The sequence below is a fragment of the Cupressus sempervirens genome, chromosome 3 (genome assembly GCF_028749045.1).
Source record: "Cupressus sempervirens isolate cs-2001-9-10 chromosome 3, ASM2874904v1, whole genome shotgun sequence".
Classification (NCBI taxonomy): domain Eukaryota; kingdom Viridiplantae; phylum Streptophyta; class Pinopsida; order Cupressales; family Cupressaceae; genus Cupressus; species Cupressus sempervirens.
This window is the reverse complement of record NC_143120.1, coordinates 411,574,376-411,595,323: the sequence shown is the minus strand read 5'-3', so window position 1 is coordinate 411,595,323 and position 20,948 is coordinate 411,574,376. Positions and strand designations below refer to the sequence as shown.

Genomic DNA, 20,948 nt, shown 5'->3' with positions numbered 1-20,948 from the left:
CCTCTAGGTGCTATTGTTACATGTAATTGATTAAATCCTCTTCATCAATCATCTAAGTGATAGTACATGGATCTTATAAGAAATTGTCTTACCAGTAAATAGCGGGTTTGACATCAGTGACAAAACAATGATTGAAACATATGCTCTACTTCAACAATCTCCCTTTTTCAGCAATGATCTTTTCAATTAGATCTCAACAATTTCCCTCTTTGGCATTGATGGCAAACCAAATTGATCAACTAAGTCATCTAAGTGGTAAAACACTTTGTTTGACCAAATTGACTAGTTTAAAACAATAAGACAATACAAAAAAAAAAATGTATCAAAATTCTCCCTCTATCAACATCTTCCATTAGGCTACAAAATTATTACTTATGACTCCCTCTTACTAGGTAGATTGAGAGTTCTCCAAAAATTAACTCCCTCTAAGATAGCAATCTCTTGATGTCTTCCTCTAATATACTTTTCCAAGTGAATATCAGTTTATGATATTCCTTTGTCTTTGCTCTTTCTCTCTAATCTATTTTAGAATCTTCCTCCATTGATGATTAGTTTTTGCTATTTCTCCCTCTTTGACAACAATGCCAAAGACATATCATCTTTTCATCTCAACATGTAGATATAGGACTTTGCAGTATCATTAGTTTCTCCCGCTGTCACCTTGCTTGTGACTATTCTGGGGTTTTAGCACTTTAATTACTTCAGGCATTACCTAAAGTTATATCCTTTGCATCAATTTGTGACATTTGGCAATCAACCTATTTGATGTAGGGAAGTCCTCATGTTACTTTAATAGCATTTGATAGGGATATCACCCCTAAATTACCTCTAAGATAATCATATGCATCCTTAGGTAATGATTTTGTTAAGATGTCAGCAATTTGTTCCTTTGAATTGACATACTCTATCTTCACCTCTTTGTCTTCAACTAGCTCTCTTAAGTAATGATACTTGATTACAATGTGCTTTGTCTTGGCATGCATTACTAGATTCTTTGAAATATTTATAGAACTAGTGTTATCACAATAAAGTATCATTGGTTTTGTTATTTTTTCCCTCATTCCTTTGAGTAGATTCTTGATCCATACAATATTTCTGCAATTTATAGCAATAGCAACATATTCAGCTTTAGCTGTAGATTGTGAGGTACAAATTTATTTCTTACTAGTCCATGTAACTAGTCTTTTGCCTAAGAAAAGAATTCCTCCACTGGTTCTCTTACTGTCATCTATATTGCCCCTCAGTCAGCATCAATGTAGGCTCTTAAATAAAACTTTTCATTTTTCTTGTAGTATAGGCCAAACTCTTATATTCCTTTCAAGTATCTCATTATTCTTTTCACCATCATTAAATGATTTGCTTTGTGATTTGTAGAGAATCTTGCAACTATCCCAATAGAAAATGCAATATCAAGTCTAAAATGTACAACATGTTGCAACTTTCCAATCATTGACCTTTATAGTGTTTGATTCACTTCAATAGAATCATCATTCTTTGATAGTTTGTGTCCTATTATCATGGGTGTACTTACTAGTTTTCAATCTTCTAGTCTAAATGTTTTCAATATTTTCTTGATGCACTTTGACTGGGTGATAATTATGTCATACTTTAGTTGATATATTTACAATCCCACAACGCATTTGATCTCACCAAACATTGATATTTCAAATTCAAGTTTCATCTTATTAGCATAATCCTTGCATAAAGCATCTTTCCTCCAAATATTATATTGTCAACAAAAGTTTCAAATAACAAAATGTCTTCACCTTTTTCTATCTTCATGTATAGATTGTTGTTATCATCAATTTTTCAAATCCAATCTTCACAAGAAAGTTATGAAGTCTTTCATACCTTGCTCTTGGCGCATGTTTCAAACCATAAAGAGCTTTGCACAATTTAAATACCATACTATTGGTAAACATATTTTTCCTTTCTTGTTTCTTAGGAATATGACTCTTAGTGCCCAAATTGTGAACAATATCTGATTACAATAGTTGAAAAGCCAATCTTTGATTATTGGCTTTTCTTTGAATTGGTAGTACAACTCCCTTATAGAATGATATACAATGAATTATGTTTTGATCCGAAAACTAACATAGGGTATGCTCTTAACCCGAGAGCAAAAAAGGCAAACCGAACTAAGCCTAAAAAAAACTTAATCTAGGCAATGGGAACTTTCTAATCTATGAACCAAATGGTAGAACTCACACATCCTAAGAATTCATACACTTAGCACTTAATTAATCTACAATAACTATTAACACAGGCATTAATAAAAAAAAAAATTTCTAATGAGTCCTTCCACAAATATTCCACAGCACATCCTACTAGGTTTATTCACAACCTCAAAACAAAGGAATGAAACATCCTTTCCTTCCTACTGTAATTTAGTTTAAGAGAAAGAATCAGCTAATTAACAACTATCAACTTACTAGAACAAAAAATAATTGACATAAAATACTCTTCAATTGACTCTGCAACATCAAGTATCCTACCCTAAAAAAATTTCGACCCTCTATTAATCATTCAACGTCATACATCTAGAGTTTGAGAGATGACCGGTACAATAGGAATTTTAATCGATTCATCTTTTGAGGATGAAAAATGACAAGATTCTAGTTTTTCATATTACAAAATTTACAAAATTTGCAAAATTTACATCAGAAAACAAAAAGGGAGTGTCAACTGAATCACTTGGACTTCTTTTCCTTTTCAGTTTTTTCTCTATATGCCTTAGTAGCAACTATAATTGGAATCATTTCTTCATGAATAGGCACATGTACATTATTGAATCTTAAGAGTCACTTCGAATGCTCTCGAGCCATCTCTTTCACTACATTTAGCTAACTTGTCAATTCTTTAGCAGCCATGTGTACGCATCCACCAAGCGTCTGCAACTCTAATACTCTATTTTGACTGCTTGAAGTCATTCCTACTAGATTAATCAAGTATTTGGAGAAGTTGTTCTTCATTACTTCTACCCTAATAAGAGCTTTCCCTTGTCCACTAGTTTGTGGGTCAGTGTGTAATCCCCGCATGAGTTTGAAAGCTCTGTCTTGGGTCTTCCTCACTTTTTCCCTTATTTCTTTGAGTCCCTCTTTAGCTTCTTGAATCACCTCTAGCTTAAATTGCATGCTTTGAACCCATTCAAACAAAGGCTCATTCCCTTTCTTCAAAATCTTTTCTTCAACCACCTCTTTTGCCTTCATTCAGATGATCATTTTCAGGAGAGAAATACATTCATCACATCTTGCCTTCTTTGTGTCCAAAGTGTTGCGATTAGATATGATATTATCCTTATCAATTTCCAATCAAAGGATAACATTCCCAATTTGATCGATCGAAGAAATTCCATCTGTATTGAGTTTTTCAATCCATTCTCTTCCGATCTAGCCAAAATGCATATCTTTCTAAAGTTGTGAGATGAAAGCTTGCACTTCTTCTACTGTGGGGTTCTCAGTAGCAGGCACACCAGTAATGGTTGCCAATAGAACAACCAACTGCCTGATAAATCTCTTCAATTCTTCAATCTCAACCTTCATCTTGATTTTTGACAATTTGAGGCTCTCCAATTATTCTTCTATCACCTCATTACTTGATCTACATAGATCCACCTTTGTATCATGTCTAGCCTCTCCAAGATCAATTGAATGCAGAGTGAAGTCATCAGGTGTCATGTATTCAATTCTACCTACTTTGTTTGTCTTTTCTATCTCCATTGTTAAGTGTCCTATTTCTGGATCTTTCCCAAGTATTGATAAAGTCTTCTGCTTCTTAGCTTTCATTATTATAGACCTAGAGCGAATTGCTTGAGACACAATATCTTTTGCAGGGATGCTCTCCTCTTTCCTCTTTCTCTTCATTTCTAAGGTGTCTTCTAGCCAGGACTCTATACTAATCACTTTAGAAGCAGCACGAAGTGACTCTATACTGAGCATTTTCCTCTTCACTAGAGTCACTGCCACTGTAGCCACAAAAAAAGGATTCTTTGGATCTTGAAAAAGAAGCCTAGATGAACTTGAGGCTTTTTCTTCCTCTTGAGTTTTTCTCATAGCTTCATCAAATTTAGTGGACTCATTGTTACTTCTCTTTTCATCCTTGATCTCTACTATCTGAATGGGGGAACTAGTTGGCTTCAAAAGAGGAGTGCTTGTACATGGACCAGGGCTATGATGAGGAGATGGAGTTGGAGTAATGTGAGGAGATGAGGCTAGAGCAGTAAAATGAGGAGGTGAGACTAGAGTAGTAACACCATCTTTCGGTTCTTCGATCCTCTTTTCTTCAGTGCTAACTTGGGCTCCAATAAATGGTAGAGGACCACCCTGGCAAGTTGGAGTTATTTGAATATTTTTCTCCGGGGGTTGATCACCTCCCCTTGCAGATTGAGTAGGTCCTTGAGAAGTTGTAATTGTAACACTTGGTGTGCCACTCTGAGAGGAAGTGGGAGTAGTTGTGGCTAGAGAAGCTTGAGTAGTCTTGCTCTTACTTTGACCCTTTTTTGCTATCCACTCAACCCATTTTTTGGTTCTCTTGATGATCTGAGCCATGATAACATCAAGGTCTTCTTCCATATCAACGTATGGCTCAAAACTGATTGGATTATTTCTCAATTTGGTCAAATATGTATTACTAAACATATTTTTCCCATCATCTTCTAATCCTACCACATCTAAGTTAATCCCATATGTCTTTATTTGATCCACTGTCAATCTAGTAAAAGCCCGATCTTGGCTTTCCAACTTATCTTTACAATCCACCCAATAATCCTCCATAGTAGTAACATCCTTGATTATGCTTTCAATTTGAAGCACATCTTTGGCACACCCATTTGGGTCAAACATAGGCCTCACCACTTCATACCCCTCTAACTTGTACTTGTTCTCAAATTTCTTAATCATGTTTTTAGCATCTAATCAAGTCTCACAACTGTAGGCCCCAAATTTTATGAGGAATTCATACTCCTTCTTCTTCAAACTAGCACTCAACACATTCACCTGAATCGCTTGCCTCACAATCTCAATGAGTACAATCATGTCATTCAACTATCTAGGCAGCTTCAAAGGAAATCCATCAAACACTGCAAGACACAAATAAGAAAAAGATGAGAATTGAATGAAATAACTGCCAAATTGACATATGACCACCATTGCTTCTGGACTAAATCTCTGCTCTGGACATCCTTGGAGTTCCCTACATATTCTCATTGTGAATGCATCATTTACTCAAATATACTCCACATAAATATTCTACAACTACAGGCATGGATAAAATTCATAGCTTTTTACACCATCAGGAAAATCCTCTAATTTGGGGAGTCCCGATCACAATTTTAGGGAAACCAACATATATATCAAGAAAGAAGACATATAAAATGAATTGTAGAACTTAGTTGCACTAAGAGCCCTAGATAGATGTTCACTTACCTCATACTCCCAGTCAATATATTGTGTATCCAAGAAAATAATTTGAACCAAAAACAAGTACTATTCTACAAAACTAAGGGCTTCTAGCTCACCTTTAAGTCAATGTAAGAGAACTAGAATTTCCACAATCTCAGGCTTGAGATCAATGCCGAAAAGGGTTTTAGGGACCTTACTCTTAGCTCTACTTGGCTTTTGGAACCACAAGCTCATGATCTCCTTTCACCACACCATCTTCTTCAGAGAGAATTCAGACATAGCTCCTCCAATTGTTCACTCAAAGAACTCTTCTCATTCTAGAATCTGTAGGCAGTTCACTACCACTTGCTTATCAATTGAGATTAGCACTATTTGATCTAGTAGTAAGATTTTCTTTGTATCCAGATTGTAATAATTAATGCATTCATTAATCAACTCTTGAGCTTGTACAACTACTGGAAATTCAGCTACCTCTACTAACCCACTTCCTCAAAGTTTCTCTATTATGGGGTGAACTAGCTCCGTCCTTAATCTCCTTTGGAAATCTTGCATATCAAAGAAGTGAAGTGAAGTGGCTGTGATATTCTACCATATAGACTTCATTCCACCTAGTCCATCAAAACCAGTGAATCTTGTCGCCATTTTGTCTAATATAAAGGTAAGTTGAAATCTAATAATTGCAAATAGTGCAATGAGTGAACCTTATAACTTTGAAAAATTTTGGAAGCACTATTTAGCATAATAGTTCAAAGAGAAAGTAGTGATTTGAACATCTGTTACACTTATCTTTATGTAAGAACCCTTAATCTGTCTGTTGATTTTCATGATCTGCACCACATGAGTGAATTTAAGGATAAATTTGTTGAATTAGTAAATATGAGAGTTCTAACAGATTTTTTCTTGTCTTTTGACTATTCCCATCGGCATAACAATGACTTTCTTTAATTACGAACTTACTTCCACATTTTTATCTGTTTTAGAGAAATAAAAATGGAGTACTCCTTAGGAACAAATCTGCTTGATTGGATTCTTTTTCAAATACCTTCACAAACTCCACTGATTTGCTTCAATTATCTTTCTCGAAACATCCCATGATCAATAAACACAATTACTATGCTTTGTAGAAACAAATTTCCATTATATGCAAAAAATTTCTATCAAGGGTAGAAGGCTCGCAGAGGAGAAGGCGATTTCCACTTTTTCGCTTGTGCCCTTGTTTTACCTTCTTTGCCCTAATCACTTTACTTTAAGCCTCAAAAAAATATAAAACTGGCTTCACAATTGAAAGATGGGACCCATTGACCTGCTTTACCTTTCCACAAATACCTTTTTAGAAAACTGACTTCTTGGTTCGAAAATCATCGAGGAGAAGCTATTTCTGAGTTTTTCGTTGATGCCTTTTTTTATCATCTTAGTGAGTTTTGAAGGATTATCGCAGTGAAAATGTGGCAATACTTGAATGATCTCTCCATGTAACATAATTCACTTCTCTTCATTTGAGCTCACAAATCGCATTTGTGAATCTCGGTAGAGTTTCACCTTTGAGGTGCGAAATCCCACCAAGGAGAAGACTGAATTGGATTTTCTGCCAGTTCAAATTTCTATATGTTCAGAACAAAATGAGCTGCAAGTAAGTTCATCTAAAGGAACATAATTCAAGAATCTCCATCGAGCAAGGTCCTAAACTACCCAAAATGACTCATGATGATAAAGGAAACCCATCCGGCCATACAATGCAGGAGAAGGGAAAAGATGAAAACCCGATGGAGATACTTATCACTTGAGGAAGAAAGGATCAACTAACTCGACCAAACTAAACAAAATACAAGTTATTTTCCATTTTGCAAAATTGGTATATGATGAAAAGTGGGGCAACACATACATTTGTTGTTGTCATCAACAAATCCTTCTAGTTGTTTTATGTAGACTTCTTCTTCTAGTATATCATTCAGAAATGTAGACTTAACATCCATCTAATAAACTTTGAATCCTTTTTAGGAAGCATATGCAACTAGAGTTCTTACTCCTTCCATTCTTGCAATAGGGGAAAATATCTCCCCATAATCTATTCCTTCCTCTTATGCATATCCTTTGCAAACTAGTCTTTCTTTGTTCCTTGCGTTTTCACCATTTTCATCTAACTTATTCCTAAATAACCACTTGTTACCAATCACATTTTTTTCATTTGGTCTTGGAACTAAACTCCAAGTTTTGTTTTTCTTTATTTGCTCAATTTCTTCTTTCATGGCTTTGCACTAGTCATCATCTTCTAGTGCATCTTTTACTATCTTGGGTTCTTTCTTGCTTAGAAAGAATGATTCATTCCTTAGTCTATTCCTTGTCATTGGTCTAGCATCTTTGCTTCCAATGATTTCATCATTAGGATGATGTCTTCTAACATATTTGGATAGTCTTGTATCAACACTCATTTCTTCATTTTGTCTTTCAACTTCAGAGTCACTACGTATATTTCTATCAAGTATCTCAGTATCTCTTTCATGTACACTAACTTTAGAATCAAAATGTGCAGTTTCTTCATTTTGTAACTTGGCATCTGAATGTAGCTCGGTTGTTGAATTCAATTCAGCATTTACTGGCTATGAATTGATAGTCATTGAAACTTGTTGTTGGTTCCCAACTTGACTGGTACCTTCTTCTTTAGTAGGAATTCCTTCATAGAATTATACAAATGATTTGTGTTCTTCTGGGCTTTTGATGGGTTCAACATGATGAACTTCTATGTATTCATCAAAATTTACATTCACACTTTCCACAATTTTGTTAGTGTTAGTATTTAAACACTTGTATGTTTTACTTCTTATGGAGCAGCCAAGGAATATACCTTTATTACTTTTTTCATCAAACTTACCATTTCTAGCATCTTTAAGAATGTAACATTTTCTTCCAAACACCTTAAAATATTTTACATTGAGTGAGTATCCATACCATAATTCAAAACATATTGAATTAGTACCTTTCTTGATTTTCACTTGGTTCAGGGTATAAATCACTGTACTTATAGCTTCTCTCCAATATTTTAGAGAAAAATTCTTCTCCATCATAAGTGTCATGGCACAGTCCATTCTTCTTCTTTCAACAATTCCATTTTGTAGAGGGGTCCTATGTGCAGAAGTTTTTCTTTTGATTCCTCCATCATTACAGAATATTTTAAAAAATTTTGATGTGAATTCTCCTCTATTTGATCTCAAAGATTTTAGACTTTTACATATTTCTTTTTCAACTCTTTCCAAGAACCACTTAAACATTTGAAAGGCATCAGACTTTTGCTTTAGAAACACGACTATCATCATCCTAAAGTAATCATCCAAAAATAACATTATGTACTTTTCTCCCTTGTAGCTTTGTACTTATATAGGTCTACACAAGTCATTATGAACAATCTTTAGTATCTCTTAAGAGGTATATGTTTTTCTTTTGAAGTTTGAATTAGTTATTTTACCTAACTAACATTGTTCGCATATCACATTATCAAGATTTTTGAGCTTGGGGAATCCTCTAACTTTCTTCATGTTACTAATACTAATCAAATTATTAAAGTTAACATGAGATAACCTTTTATGCCATAACCACACATCATTGACTTTCACAAAAAAAAAAGTAGCATCCTCTATATCAAGGTAAAATAGATTACTTCTAATTTGATCACCTTTTCCTATCAATTTCCTGTTTGTGTCATATATCTTGGCAGTATTTTTTCCAAATTCAACTTTGCATCCCACAATACTTAGCTGTGACACACTCAACAAATTATAATTCAATCCTTCAACATAGTAAGCATTATCACATGAGATCTTTTCTGTGAGTTTAATAGAATATTTTTCTTTTATCAGACATGGAACATCATCACTAAATCTAACACTATTTCCATCATAATGGTTTAAGGTAACGAACTTACTCTTATCTCCTATCATGTGATGTGAGCATCCATTTTCAATGATCCATTTGTCATTTTTGTTTACACAAGTCACAAGTGCAGTTGCCTCATCTTCATCAGACTCATCCTTCATTGCAACATAGACTACTTCATCATCATGTTCATTAGAATCATCTTCTTCAGAAATGTAGCACTTCTTTCCTTTGTCTTTCTAATCTTTGCTATCTTCATTTCTTCTACCTTTGTATTTGTCATTTCCTTTGTAGTTTTTCTTCTCTAGACACCTAGTAGCAATATGACCAATCGCATTGCAATTAAAACAAATGATTTGTAACTTACCTTTGAATTTTCCTTTTCCTCTATGGAATCTTCTTGCCAACAATGCTTCCAGTTGATCAACATCTTCTTCATCAGTATCACTATCACTAGACACATGCTTTATCTTTCTTTTCTTCTTTCACTTCTTCTCATTAGAATGTTTTAATAGTAACTTAGCCTTCAAAGCAGATTTAAGACTCTCTGGCTTGTAATTGTCAAGCTGAAATGCTCAAAAGTAGTGAGTCTACCTACTAGACATTCAAGAGTTAGATTGTTTCCAAGAATACATCTCAATTCTTAGATTGTAGATACTTTAATATCACAAATAGGTAGTAATATTCTTAAGACTTTTCTTAGAATATTATCATCTTCTATTTGACCAATAGCACCTCTTATTGCACTAACTACTTTTATTCTAGCAACATATTAAGCAATGTTCTCACCTTCCTCCATTCTCATGTCATCAAATTTACCTCTGAGGCTCTTTGAATTTTCTCTTTGAACATTTTTGTGTTGTCTATATATGGTATGTAGGCCATCTCACATGTTTTGTAGTGTGACATCCCTTGATGTCATCAAATTCTACATAGTTGAGGGCAAAGACAATCTCCAACATTGCCTAATTATATTCTTTCCTCTTCTTCATATCTTTAGCAGTCAAAACTCCAATAGGATCAACATGTTCCACTGAGATGGTAGATTGTGCATGATCTCCTATTCCTTCAAGATGCAGTCACATTAGACTTTTCCATGCAAGGAAGTTTTCTATATTAAGCTTGAGTACTTCTCTCTTAGACATCTTGATCTTTTTGCTTCTAGTGCCTTCAAACTAGTTCTATCAGTAGATGGCTTTGATACTAATTGTTAGAATTCTTCAAAATAACTAGGTGGGGGGGTGTGAATCAATTATTCAAGGTCTAGATGTACCAATGAAACTTTTCACTTAGCTTAATGAACCCATTAAACATTCATATCTATGCATGCATCCAAGCCTGCAATCACTAAAACTTGCAAGTTATTATTAAATCAACATGCAGTGGTAAAAACATGAAACATGGAAATTCATCCACACACTCTACATAGTGATTTAACATGGAAATCAAATTTGGGAAAAACCACCAGTAACATGTTACTCCTTTTTTACTCTTCTAAAGTGATGCCCTGTAAAAGGAAAACCCTATTAAAGGTTGCAACACACACTATTAAATGTGACCCGATTAAGGGATTTCAATCACCCTATTAGAAGTGATCCTTGTTAGAGGACTTTAGGACATTCACTTGGAATGCCACCTTGTTAAAATATTTTCTAATGAATGTTAAGTCAACCTTAGTCCAAAGGATTTTATGCTAACTGATACAATTTTTAGAGGGTAATAGTAGAGCTTTGATCTGATACAACTTACAACTTTATCTTGTAGATTTCAAATCACAATTCACTTGCCTCAATTTACTTTCCTTTCATTCTTTTCAGTTCTGATAGCTTGTTCACCCTTCAAGAATATATCTCCTAAAGCCTTCTTTCTTGGTATGCTAGTGTAGTCACTTCTGTGGTCACTTAACGAAGAAAAGCCCTTGACTCTCCGTCTCTATTCTTTCTTGGTCTTCCTTGACCTTCTCAATATCTTCCCCTTTGTTTCCACATACAAAATTTTCTTCATGACCAAACATTCCTTAAATAGGAAATTAGAATACATTTCCACTTTGTTCTCCATCATCCATTTTAGGGTTTGGATGGATTAGGTAGGATATAGTGTATCTACCCCATATCTTGTCTCTTCTAGAAACTTCTCCTAGAATCCATTTGAATTTTCCTAGGAATGGTTTACCTCAAATTCTATACCACCAGCTCATCATCCTTATCTTCCACCTGGTTTATAGACTTACAAGAAAACAAAATTTTTAGCTCAGATTTGGGGAGACTTTGACTTTTTTAATAATGTAGCATCTTGATATTATTAATATTTTGATGCTCGACACATACTATGTTTCTCGGCATCAACTATATGTTCACTCAATATCAACTAGGATTTACTGATGCTTGGCACCTATTGTGTTTGCTTGATATCAACTATTTTAATGGGCACACACTAGAATTTTCTTTCACTTAGCACCAACTAATTTTCTACTCAACATGTACAAAGTTTACTTGGCACCAACTATCAACTTGGTCAAGCTTTATAGACAGTCTTAGTATTACTTGTTCTTCTAAAGTTTCTAAGTGTAGCCAACCCTTGTAACCTTAAGTAGATTATCAATAAATTATCTCACCATTTTCTTAACTTATCCTTGTACTTCATTACTTAACCATAACTCAACCTTTCCTGTAGGTTCTATTGGTACATCTTATTTATTAAATGCTCTTCATCAATCAACTAAGTGATAGTACTTGGATCTTATAAGCAATTGTCTTACTAGCAAATAGTAGGTTTGACATCAATGTCAAAACAATGAGATGAAACATATGTTCTTCTTCAACAATCTCCCTTTTCTAGAAATTATCTTTTCAATCAGATCTCAACATTATTGAAAGATATGAACAATTGAAGAAGGTTTTTGAACAAGTTTGGCTATAGAAACAAAGAAAAATATCAATTTGTGATTGAAAATTTACTTCTATCTAGTTCTCACATGTGTGCATGGAATGGTTAAGGTCTGAAAACTACGTGGCTCAAAATATATCTGAATTAACTTCCCAAAAATGTTTGTTTGAGGTTCTAACTCATCTGAATGTGGGAGAAAAGTTAAATTTATTGAACAATGGTTGAAATCCTGAGTGTTGTTTTTAACATTTTGTTGTTGATTCCTGACTTGGTATGGACATATATAGATTGGTAAAGGTTTGACACCACCATTTATGTTTAGAGTGTCTATCTATATTTCTAATTAACTTGGTTTGAGGTTCTTAAATGATAGGGTGTGTAAGAAAAGTTAAAAACATTGCAGGCAAGTCAGAAGTAAATTTTTTAAAGCTATCTGTGTGAATACTAACTGGGATCTATATATCCCCTTGGAGATAAAATTAAGGGAAATAGATATCCATTTAGAATCAATATATTTCCAAGTGACTCCTTGCACCTTTTCCAAACATTTAATTTCAAAGTGAGTACAAGTTTGTGGACCTTAGTACTGGCCTCAAGATATTCAACTTTCTCCTATTGATGATCTATGGTAGGGACTAATAGATAAACATGACCCATTCAGTGGAGGTATACTCTATGTCAAATAATGTTTTTGATTTTATTCATATGTTAATCATTCAGGTTCTAGTCTTTTTCATCTCAGTGATGCATAAGTTATCTAACAGAAGCAAAGGATTAAGTACTAGTATAAGAATAAGAAAAAGTTGCACATGAATCTCCACATTCTAATGCTTACTGGTTAATAAGGACAATTTCTATATGATCCAAGTGTACATGCATTTGCATAACTCATTGTGATGCCACTTGGAAAAACATGATTGAAAATGAATTGGAAGAATTGTGTACAAATCCTCTTTGAATATTGCAACATAGACTGGCTAGCCTTTATGTAGAAATATCTTTACTTCTTTACAATAGTTTTCTCACTTGTTGAGTATGCATCAATTCAAGGAGTAATTTGCAATAATAGCTTGGCTCTTTCCAATGTGTAGGTGGTAGTAGCTTAAAATGGATCTCTACTTAGTAACACTTGTTGTATGGTTCCACAAAAATTTGTCTCTACAAAATTAGACATTAACAATGAAGCATATGCACGTCATATGACTATTTCAAGGTTCATGAATATAAATGTTCATCAACTATAAAATACACCCTCATGAAAGTATTTTTAGAAACTAAAGGTGTTTACAACACATTTTCATGAACCAACAAAGCCTTTATAAATAATGGTTAAAGATTACCTCAAGTTATTTTTTACTTAGAATATTAACCTTTGTTGCAGAGGAAGGTGGATTTTCCTTCAACTAAGGATAAAAAACCTTACTATGATGTGACCAGATTCAACTTCTCACATCAAAATTTCATTTATCAACAACCCCTCTTCCAACTTTATACAATCTCAAGACCCTCAAATGTTCATTCCATACACTAGAGCCAACACTAATCAACTCTCTCACTAGTGTAAAATAAACTAGTGTCTTTGCAACTTTGGACATGCATATGTTTTGTGTATCAATGGTGTATCAATGGTTTATGTTATTATTGCCCATATATACCACTTGTCTATCAATGCAACTCTTTCTTTCTTTTTCAAAAAATTAATGTATGCATTAAACAATCAAAACAATATTTATTTGTATACTAGGAACATTTTGATCATAGATTCTTTCTAGGTTTTTTATTAGTGTAAATATTTTCCCTCAAATTTTCAATCCTTTTTAGGTAGTTATGCTTTTGTGAAGTTTCAATATGGCTTTCCTCTTCTATCAAACATTATTGCAAATGAACTAGTGGCCTTATTAGTTTCCTTAGGTGTGACTTTTGAGATAAATCCATCAATCCAAGGTTTGATTGTATTGGATTTTGGTAATTCTATGGGTAATTTTATATCTAATATTTCTTTGGCGATGAATGGAATTGATGAAGTACAAATTTCTCTGTCAAGATATTATGCAGGTCCCATGTTAAATACACTAGTTGGACTGAGAGTTTCTTTGCTGTTGGAATCCTAGTCCATGTAGCCCGTGGCTAATATAGTCCCAAAAGAAACCAATTCATTTTACACCTTAGGTTTTTTTATAGTTGGGCTTTTCTAGGCATTGATTGTATTACCACTATCGAATGACATGGCTCTAAGCAAGTTGTTAGGAATTGGCCTTTAAACTCTATACACTTTCTTCTGTATACTTAGATTGAGCAATATTGAACCGGGCTTTTTAGTATTTCTAGTTTATATTAATATTCATGATCAATATTGAGCTATAAGAAATAAAAATTCATGTGTGGTAAAATTATTATAGTTTTTTTTTTCTTTTTTATTATTGCATGACATATAGTAGTATCGATGTATGAAAAGCTTCTTTCTATCAGTGACATGAAGTTGTGATAGTTTTGTCAACCAAATATTGTTTCTTCTTGATGGTTAGCAATAAATTTTTTCTTTCAGTATTTTTTTACTTTTCCAGCAATATAAATGTGAGTTGAGTTGCTAATTGATGTAGATTGAACCTATGCTCTCGACATGGAGGTTTCAGTAGCACTACTTGATTCTCTTTCATCTCAATTTATACTTTGTTTCTATAAGTTAAAAAAAAATCATTGTTTACTAAAAATGAAAATTATTCATTAATAATCATGTTAGAAAATAGACCAATCATATCTACAAGGGTTAAGGTTAAATAAAATATAATTGCATATCTAATAATCATCTTGTTTGATTTAGATAAATCATGTAACATCTATAATTCATTTTTAGAATTCAACCATAACAGGGGTTGAATGAGGGAAGTATTAAAGGGTGCCCAAAGCATCCCTTACACTAAGCCTAAGGGAAAATACAAGACATTGCTTGTCCCACATGTGGTAGGATGCCATCCATCCCATGGGATGGTCCACGTAGTGGGGAACCTCATCTGCAGGCTCCCAATTCATGTTACATTATTCCTCTATCTATGATTGTCTTCTAATTCAATTTCAACAACTAACATTTTAGAGATTAGAGAGGAAACCACAATAAGGTGCTCATAATATGCTTCTTATCTAAGCCCAAGGGTATGATACCCCTTTGGTTTGCATGTCATAGTACATCATCTATCATGGAGTAGCCTACTTACAAGGAAATGTCATATTTTCTCTCCCTCCTCATATTTCCTTATTTCCACATGATTGCTTATGAGGAAATTGATAAAATGAGAAATAACATACATACTAAATATATGTACATAAATATACTATCACAATTCATAGAACAATATTTATGTTCCATGGGGACATGTGCCCCCCCTCCCTTGCCACTCCCAAAAAGAAACAAAAAAATAAATAAATAAACTAAACCATGTCACTTTGGGGGGCTCTTCGAGACTTAGGGATTTGTGGAAAATGTCCCCCATAACACTACCACCTCCACTAGGAATTCTTTGAGTTTTCCTACTATTTATTATATGGCACATGCCATTATATACTAAAGGAAACCTTTTAACTTTAGAAAACTAGTTTTCCATTCATTAGGTACTTGCAAAGATGTTGTATTGCAAGTTTTGCCTTGTAGAATTCAATTCTACTTAATTTTTTTATTAGTGCCACTCCCTCCACCACTACTTCACTAATGTCACCCCACCATACCCAAATTTAAGCTCTTGATCCCCTTGTCTTTGAAACCCATCCTTGCACTCCTCCATTAGGCAAAATTAAATGTTTACTATATCACTCAAATTGCTGAAGGAGAATGTAGGTTCTTATAATAGGAATAGTCTACTTTGGATTCCTTTCTCTTGTTTGATCTTCCTTGTTGCCTTCCTTTAAATGAAGTACTCCTCTTTATAGCTTTATGTATCTATGAAAAGAGATAAATTTTAGATGATGATGATCTTTAAGAATGGTCATGACAGCTCTTAATGTTGCCTCTTCAAAATTAATTTCTACTTTATGGATCTATGAATCACTACTTTTGTTCAGCTCTTCACATGAATTTCTAGGCTTTATGAATAACTCTAAGTAGGAATAGTTGCACCCTTACAATTCTTCTTATGCTTCTTAATCCAATTGTACTAGGTTTTTTGAATAATTATAATTAGGGATCATTGATACCTTATAGTTTTTCTTGTACACTCCTTATCTAGTCATGGCTCTTCTATATCCATGTAGTACTTCTACAAATTCTTACATTCTATTGCATAATAATTTATATGGACCCTTGATGCTGCTAGCTAAGGACTTGAAAATTTTGGTATCTTATAAATGAGACAATTTTTAGTTGATTAATGCATGTTTATTTTTATTTACTTAATATTTATTAGGTGGGGGCATGGGCATGACAAATTAGAATATTGTATCATTGAAAAGACCTCATAAAGAGTGATTGGCTATAGCACTATAATTTCTTCTCTGCTTTCACCCAAAAAAAAAACTTCAAGCAAGCTCCATAAGGAGCCATGAAAGATCAAAAATTGACTACTAGCTCTAATAGTTACAACTCAATAATTATGAAAATTAGTGGGAACCGATTAATTAATTTGCAGCTCCCAAATCAATAACTATGTGAGTTGAAGCTAGCTTAATGCCTTTTTTGTTAATGTAATGTCTCCTTTATGAAATTAGATTTAATTATAAATAATTATAAAATACAATATTTATATATTTAAAAGATAATTAGTTTTAATAAAAGGTCAAGAGATATGCAATGAAGATTTGTGACACCTTCCACATAAGATGTAAAAGAGTAGAGAGTTCATTTTAAAGGAGATAGGGATGAAGGAAGGAAGAGGGGATCATAGGAATTAAAAATAAAATAATAGAAGAATAAATAAATAGGAAGAAAATATAAGGACATTACTCTTTGAAATGGTAGCAGTTTTGAAAGGTTGGAACTCTTCCAAAAGGGTTGTAATAATGAAGGGTTGTGAATCTTTGAAAGGATTGTAATTTTGAAGGGCTATGGATTTTTCAAAGATAAATTTTTGAAAGGTTGTGACCCTTTCAAAGGGAAAAAATTATGAAGTGTTGTGACTCTTAATTTTTTAGTTACATAAGTATACCATTCTATCAGATACTTTGCATGTAAGGTCTATATTTTTATATTTCTAGGTTCTTTTTTTTTTGAATATTTTTTTTTCAAAATAAAATGATGAAAAAATGCATAAACCATAAACAACAAGTTTCTGAAAAATCTCATTTTATTAGCCTCAACCCAGATATGTTATGATCTAATATTATTACAACAACAAACTATTATCTTCAGATTTGAAGTTTATTGCAAATCAAAATGGTTAAAAACCATTTTAGAGAAAATTTAAGAATCAATACAAGGTATGTAATGTTATCATCGATGGTAGGAGAAAAAACAATCTTATTTCTGAAGAGATGATGAGTCAATTGTAGCTAGAGAGGAGGAAGCACCCACATCCATATAAGATAGTTTGGATAGAAGATGACAAGAAGGTTTTGGTAAGAAAACATGTTTTGTAAATTTCAATATTGAAAATTGTAATTATGAAATGTTGTGTGCTATTATGCCCATGAACATATTTCATGTTTTTGTAGGAAGGATTTGGCAATGTAAAACCCCACTAATTCTGCCCTTAAATTTTTAGTTAAATAAGTATTTCTTTGAGTACTAAGAACATTCTGATCATAGATTCTTTGTGGGTTTTGGATTAGTATAAATATTTTACCTCAAATTTTCATGTTTTAGGTAGATAGGATTTTTTGGAGTTTCAAAATGTCTTGCCTCTTTTATATGAGATCATTTCACATGCATGTTATGGATTGACAATGAGTTTCTAATGGCATGTCATATGAAATTCAAGTATTTCCTTTAATGATTTCTACACTTATGTGGATTCATATGCAACATGAGTGCCTACTAGGATGGTTTACATAAACTCAACTTTAAGACTTTCCTTCAACAACACTATTACACTAATACTTTCTTTGGAATGCATGTGGCATCTACACCATTATATCTGATGCACTATCAACTAGAAGCCACACCAGGCTAGATAAAACAAGTCTATTGATTTAACTTTGGTTTTTAATATCCTTTTCTATAATCAGATTCAATGAAGTGTAAACTATGTTGTTTTATGTAGGTGAAAACAATTATTAGCCAAAGAAGAGTTGTTGAACTATAAATGTGGTGTTTCATACTAATATTCCTTCCACTACTTGCTCTTCAATTCTAATAGTAATTCTTTGTTCTACACTACAAATATATGAATCATTAAGTGGTATATTCTTATAATGTCTCTTTATCTCATTTGGATGAATTCTCTTTCCTCTTATTGGGATTATTAAGAGTGGCATGCAATCTTTGTTGCATTCACCCATCCCCATGTCTTCGGTATACATCCTAATTATTTAATCTCATGGTATGATTACCATGACAACTTTTCCATTCTCTAAATCCCCTAATTTTTCTCTCATCAAAATGAGTATTTCTACTCATAGAAGAAATACTTTCTAATAGTAAAGGTTTTCATGTTTGGTTAGATATGTGGAAGAATCTTGAAATCCTTTATTCAACATACCATAACAACAAGGGAGTAAATTGGTGCTTCATTAAGCATGGGATGTCAAAGGCATTTTACTATGTTGGATATGCACCTAATGAGGACCTGTACAATCATGGGACTATGATGTGGAGATTGACAAACTTCTTAGAAGAGTAGAAATGTACATCTCTTGTCCCTAGGGTTTGAATCATAATAAACACCAGATCCAACTTAGGTAACAACTTATTCTAGTTGAAAGAATCATTGTGTATTCTCTTCTACAATTATATTTATCTCCATTTATATTCATCATGCATACTCTTTTGTAATTAGATTTGTCTTAATTTATTTATGATCACAAATTATTATATATATATATATATATATAGTTTACATTTTGAAAAATCCTTAGAGAAAATTTTGGCTGAATTCTTCACAAAATATAGTGCAGATGATTTAAAATTTATTGCTACCAAAGATTGTTGCCAGGTTCCTAGATCTTGGGTAGATAACTCATATTAAAAGAGTCAACTTTTACTGCTGTAAGCCATGCTTAGGCTTAGTGTTGGGGGTACACTGATCATCTCTTTGCAGGCATTTTGGAAGATTGCTATGCAATTTTATATAAGTGTTCATTGGTTGAGTGGTTTCTATATAATTTCTTTTATTCTCCTTTGTAATTAGATTTGTCTTCATTTATATATGATCACAAATTTTTTTATATATATAATGTTTACATGTTAACAAAACCTCAGAGAAAATTCTAGTTGAATTCTTCACAAAATATAGTACAGATGATTTAAAATGTATTGCTACAAAAAATTGTTGCTAGGTTCCTAGATATTGGGGAGACAACTCATAATAAACTAGTCAACTTTTACTGCTTGTAAGCCACACTTAGGTTTAGTGTTGGGGGTAAACTATTCATCTCTTTGTAGGCATCTTGGAAGATTGCTATGGAATTTTATATAAGTGCTCATTGGTTGAGTGCTTTCTATATAATTTTATTTATTATACCATTTCTTGAGTATTATCCTAATCCAACACACTCATCCATCAAAGCGGGAGACATCAAATGTTTTGTTCATTAATTTTTGCACGTTTTTATGCCTTCTCTATTGAGCATAACTTTTTCACATTTTCCTTCCTCCTTTGTTGCACATTAAGTTTTCCATGCTTTTTACTTTTCCACATTCATCTCACTAAGTATTTAGAATTTTTCCACAGTCCTCCAAATTTTCCAATTCTTTCACCTCCACCATCAGTATAACACTTTGAATTTTGAGAGGTTTAGAAATTCTTCTGACAATCTGCATTCATCCATTAAAATATGGGACTCCTTTTTTTTCATTTTTTTTAATCTACAACAAGTGTCTCCATAATTCTCAGTAAATGTATGATAATTTCAAGCCAACATAGAAGAGCTCAAGTCAAGGAACAAAGAAACTCATGCCACCAATACCAAAATCAACAGTGGAGCAACTCATGCCAATTACTACAAAAAAAAATTGGTTAACAATTGATTTTATTATTGACATGATGTCTCTTGTATTATTGTATATCGTGTTCATCTTTTTGTCAATCAATTAGGAGTTAAAGTTAGGATCTTTCATTTGTTAGTAAAGTGCTCTAACACTAAGATACCATAACTTTTGGAGATAACTAAATCTTTGGTTTTGATATAGTTCTTTAGTGTCCCCTTGAATCCATGCATGATACTCTGGAATTCTAGATTAGTTAGGTTTTACTAACTTGGGAATGCTAGGGTCTTAACATATAAGAGTTGAATTTAGGACATTCTTTTAGGAAGGATGTTTTCTGCTAAATTATTGATCTTCCTAACAAGTAGTAGATTTATTTTTAAACTTATATTATTGCTAATTATAGATTTTTCTCTTCTTCTAGAGACATTCTACTTCTCAAATTATAAATCAAATTTTATAACTTGAATTTTTTTTTTCTTGATGTCTTTATCCATATTTATGGTGATTAAATTTATCAATATATATATATATCTTTTACATAAATTCACCACATCAGCAATTATGTGAGAAAGTTGTTATATTTCATGTAGTGATGGAGTTCATTTGGGCAAAGAAACTATCAAAGTTATGCAAAGATAAGCAGCCAAGAGAACTCACATATAGCATCTTAGGAGCTTACATGTGGTATGCACTTGCAATTTTGCTTCACCTTTTCTTGGAGAATA

The 20,948-nt window shown here is 32.9% G+C and overlaps 1 pseudogene; it reads left to right on the top strand.

Moving 5' to 3' along the window:
• The window catches only part of LOC149566756 (ABC transporter C family member 3-like), a 30,929-nt pseudogene that overhangs the window by 7,786 nt on the left and 2,195 nt on the right, over nucleotides 1–20,948 (top strand).